General features: G+C 51.8%; 1 long non-coding RNA gene across 1 annotated transcript; it reads left to right on the forward strand.

The window, feature by feature from the left end:
- Positions 1–4012: 4012 nt before the first annotated feature.
- Positions 4013–4633, forward strand: LOC143736555 (uncharacterized). Its single transcript, XR_013203478.1, has 5 exons — positions 4013–4050; positions 4122–4182; positions 4264–4314; positions 4386–4521; positions 4615–4633. It is a non-coding gene; the product is annotated as an uncharacterized LOC143736555 (long non-coding RNA).
- The last annotated feature ends 363 nt before the right edge of the window (positions 4634–4996 follow it).

The raw sequence follows: 4996 nt of genomic DNA on the forward strand, positions 1-4996 counted from the left end.
TCTCCTGACTTGGCACGTAGGTGCAAGCGACGGGCGCAAAAGACAGGAGCATTGCTCAACACAACATGTGAAGATCACTGGGCTTCAGGAGCATTTTCTGCTCAGGACTTGGGTGTGACAAGTTCACTGAGCTTCAGGAGCATTCCTGCTCAACACCTGAGTGTGATAAACTCACCGAGCTTCAGGAGCATTTCTGCTCAACACTTGAGTGCGAAGAACTTCACTGAGCGACAGGAGCATTTCTGCTCAGCACTTGAGTGTGACAAGTTCACTGAGCTTCAGGAGCATTACTGCTCAACACCTGAGTGTGATAAACTCACTGAGCTGCAGGAGCATTTCTGCTCAACACTTGAGTGCGAAGAACTTCACTGAGCACCAGGAGCATTTCTGCTCAGCACTGCGTGTGACGAATTCACTGCGCTACCTGTGATGAACTCACAGAGCTACAGGAGCATTGCTGCTCAACACCTGAGTGCGATGAACTTCACTGAGTTTCAGAAGCAATTCTGTTCAACATGAAGAGTGATGATTTCACTGACTTGAGCAGGCGCAAGGCGACCATGAGTCGCAGTCACTTTTAGAAGGCTCACTGGGGTTAAACGCACTTCTGCGGGCCCCTGGGGCAGCTGAGACCCAGTGTTTGTCCAAGGGTAGTCCGCTCGGTTTACCAAAACACTGGCGGAAAAATAAAACCGGGGGGGCAACTGAGCGGCCCCGGAATGGTCATGACCCAGCCGGACCCAGGGGATGGAGTCTCCACTTGCCCTGGCTATAACTGTCGTGAGGCTCGATGGCGGCACGATTGAGTAAGCGGGAGCTTGCGCAACGGTCGCAATGTCTAACAACTCGAGGCACGAATGCCCGTGTAGTCGGGGGTCGCCCAGGCCCCCGTTAAAACACGCCCTTTGTACATGGCCCCTCTGTTGAAGAGGGTTTGGCAGCAGACCGGGATGAACTATAGTCACACAGGGTGAGCTGCTCTGCCACGGTCACCTCGGGACTCGATCGTGAAGCTAGCGCTGAAGCGGTCACATATGGAGGAAGCCAAAGGCTGCGACTACCATATACCCCAGGAGCCTCTGAAAGTTCTTTCAGTGGGACCCTTTCTCACTTCAACACCAGCTGAACACATTCTCATTGGAGAGACATGTTGGACCGAGTACCTCTCCAAAACTAAAAAAGAGATACTCAGCCCGTGGGCGAGATTACTCTCTTCCAGTTGACCTGAAGACCCAACGGGCTCTGGAGCACTTGAGGGGAAGGACACTGTACTGATACTCCACCCTTAGACGCAACACACAGGATGGCCTGCGGTGCGGGAGGTAGAGATCTGAAGCACATGTCTTTCAGGTCAAAGCTGCAGACCAATCTTGGGCCACGATGGTCACGACCCACCACCTAGTAGCACGAAGAACGAGTTTACAACTGGCCTTCGTACCGGCTGGAGGAGCGGCTATATCAAATCCTTCGCCAGCAGGATAAGATAAGCACGCACAAGTCAGGAGCACTGCTCAACACTCGGTGTGATGAATATCACTGAATTTTCAGGAGCACGTCTGCTCAACACCTAATGTGATGACTATCACTGACTTGAGCGGGGTAGCCGAGCCTGAGGTGGGGCAGCAAAGTAGAGAGAGTGGTGATAGTGTGCTGTGCAACACTTACCTGTCTCCACAAGCGGCAGGGGGCGCGTGAGAAGGCGGATGACCGGGTCCTCGAACGCACCAAGCTGCCTGCTGGCGACCAAGGGGGAGCTGAGGGGTGTAAGGCTATACAGGGTCACACCCGCCAGACTGGCCCTCTTGGGACCCAGGAACAGATGAAATTGCTCTCTCTTTGAAGTGTGGGTACCGCTTGCTCCGCTTTTTTTTTTTTTTTTTAGGGAGCCAGCGGCGGAACAGACACACAAACAAACAAAGGCTCCACCCGGCCCTCACCCGGGGGGAGGGAGTGATCGTGCCACTCCAAGAGCATCTCATCCATTCCTGGGCGGCCCGCTCCGGAATGCTTTCGCTGTCGCTTGCCACCTGGCTTGGCAGCGCCTGGAGCGGGCTGGGCGTCTCTACTGCGGCCGGCTCCATGCTGAGGCCTGGGTGGAGGCTGCTGCGGAGGGCCAGCAGGAGCGGCGGCCGGGGAACGCCCACGGCGACGAGCAGGCGGAGGAGCTGCCACCGGCGGCGGGTGGAGGCAGCAGCTGGCCACCGGGGCAGGATGTGCCGGATGACCTCCGTCTGCGCTTGGGCGGCAGAGAACTGTTTGATGCAGTTCTCCACCGCGTCGCCGACCAGCCCAACCTGGGAAATTGGGGAGACCAGGAACCGAACCTTGTCCGCATCCGCCATACCAACCAGGCTGAGCCAACGAAGGCGCTACTGGACCACCAAGGTGGACACCGCCAGACCGATCACACACGCTACGACACCCGTACCCGGAGGGTGAGGTCGGATGCAGTGCGGTGCTCACCTATGAGCGCACGGTCTGGATTACCCTCGTGCATGCCATGGGTGCCCTAGCCTGCAGCAACGCCATGGCACGCAAGAGGAAGGGGCTTGCCCACAGGCTTTGTAAGCTCTGCCCGTCGGAACAGACGAAACTCACAGGCCTTAGGGGGGAGACGAGGATCCCACCAAAAGGCAGCGGCCGCCGGACACAGGTGCACCTGTGTCGACAGACCGCTCCAATGGAGGGACACCTCGCAACCCTTCACCGTTCCTCCATCAAGGGTAATGAGGGGGAAAAGCTATTCAGGCAGTTTCTGGCAGAGAAAGATGCTGTTCACCACCTGATAAGCTCTCCATGCATTTCGGGAAAGAAAGGCACTGGGGCGGCGAGCTGAGAACCAGCGCGGCCCGCCCCAAGATACCAAACTCCAGATTCTAACCGAGACTGAACGGGACACGGTGGAGGTTCCACTCGAGCCCGGCAGCCTCGGCGGCCCGTTTCAGCATAGCTGATAATTCTGGATCCGGCTCGGGCAACATTGAACTCCCGGAGGGAGACAATGCAGCCGAGTCATCATCTCTAGAAGTCAGCTCACCCTCCGATGCTGCAATCGGCGTCCTGTCCTCCAGGGGAGCCCCGAGTGAAACCGCTGGCCCACCCATTACAGATGGACCAGCAGACAACACAGGAGGCTCCAGTGGTTGCAGTGGAAGGGAGGAGTGAGGAGCCCACAGGGAATGGTTACCGGGCGGGACATCCAACACTATCCTCCGGTCACCCATCCCACACAGCACCCGAGGGTGGGGCATGGTAATGGGGACTCGCTCTCCGCGAACGAAGGCGAGTCTCGCCCTCAACACTGCGACAGTCATGTTCCCACAGTGAAAACATGAGCTGTCCACAAAAGCTGTCTCAGCGTGCTGTAAGCCAAACACGTGACACAACAGTTGTGACCATCAGAGAGAGACAGGGAACGACCGCACCCAGAAACGCACGGGCGGAATGACATCTTGAAAAAGACGCAAACGCACCCGTGTTGCTCTTTCAGAAAATAGGACCGTCACCAGTGCCGGAGCACACAGGGGAATGACCGCGGCAACACTGAACAGAGAACTGAAACAGTGAAGCACTCACTTTTCCGCCCTCTAACCAGCCATCAACACACACAAACATTTAGAAATTGTGTGTGATGCGAATCACGCACGCCAATTACATTGGCTCGTTCAATAGTACTCGAAGAAGACAGGCTCTCTAGCGAGATCCCAATTCAGTCGACCGTCGACTACGTCTGACGTTCTCGACTGAAAGGGAACTAATGGTATGTACATATGTAATCAATGCCAGCTTGAAGTTACCTAAAATCATATCACATGGTATAAGGAGTGAGTATATAAAAGGTGTGTGTGTGTGTGTGTTTTATTGTCATTATTCCTTCCTGACTAACTGATTTCCTCCTTCCTTAGGCATTGTAAGCCTAAGTACATCATAGCAGTAATGTCATGTAGAGGTACTTGTGCTACTGTAATGGTGCATTTTGGTACAAAAATATATATTTTTTTCTATCAAGATTCTGTATGCTTTATGGATCCACCAGACATCATGTTGCCTGTGAGTATGAGACCTTTTAAATCAGTTCCTGTAAGCTAATGAGTTTAACTGAGTTTAATCAGTGGTCACAGGGAGAAGGCCCATCAGTTGAGGAGGATGAGGAGACTGTCTGTATGTTCAAGGAGGCCTGAGGTACTCACAGGTTCCATGCTATACTGTATTGAATATTAAAAAGTGTACTTGTGTGATAAAATGATCATAATCTGATTTCAGGATGCTGACACTGTTCTAGAGCCCTCTCAGTCTGGGACCACATGTGACAAAGTGAGTATTAAGAAATGAAAACAATGTGACAAGAGTATTCAATGAAATAACTTAAATCTATGTTGCTACAGAACCCAGAAAACATAAAAGGAGTGTATAAACGCTACCTCCTTAAACAAATGGAAGCGATTGATATCGACATCCAGTATAAAAAACTGAAGATGAGGAAGTTGGAGCTGGAAATTCAACAGCTACAGAAAAATGCAAGTAGAACTACCATTTAAAAAAAAAAAAAAAAAAAAAACATTTTTGATCACTTTCCACAACATTTATTTGTGTGTTTTCACCCCTAACAGGCAGATTCACTCTGAATAAAGACAAATTACATTAAATACTTTGACTTCTGTGTGTTTGTTCAACTAAGGAGAAAGTTGAGGGGCCAGTGGAAAATTTTAAAGGGTACACATGGTTTAGACCATATTAAGCAAAATAATTATTTGCATATGTGTCTCATAAGTCTGCCTGTTTCGTTTTCTTCCAATACTGCTTCATAGCCCCAGTCTTCCTCTTGAACCATCATTGGTTGCCTCTCTCTCCTCAGACAAGCAATGTTATGGAGCACTACACAAGCAACTACAATGTCACATGCCCTAGGTGGAGTCACTCTGAGGTGCTTCAGGCACTGAAACCTTGACTTTATCAGCCCAAATGCCATCTCAATACGACCTCTTGTGTATCCCTT

The sequence above is a fragment of the Siphateles boraxobius genome, unplaced genomic scaffold (genome assembly GCF_051911475.1).
Source record: "Siphateles boraxobius isolate OS27281-9 unplaced genomic scaffold, OSU_SipBor_1 130, whole genome shotgun sequence".
NCBI classification, from domain to species: domain Eukaryota; kingdom Metazoa; phylum Chordata; class Actinopteri; order Cypriniformes; family Leuciscidae; genus Siphateles; species Siphateles boraxobius.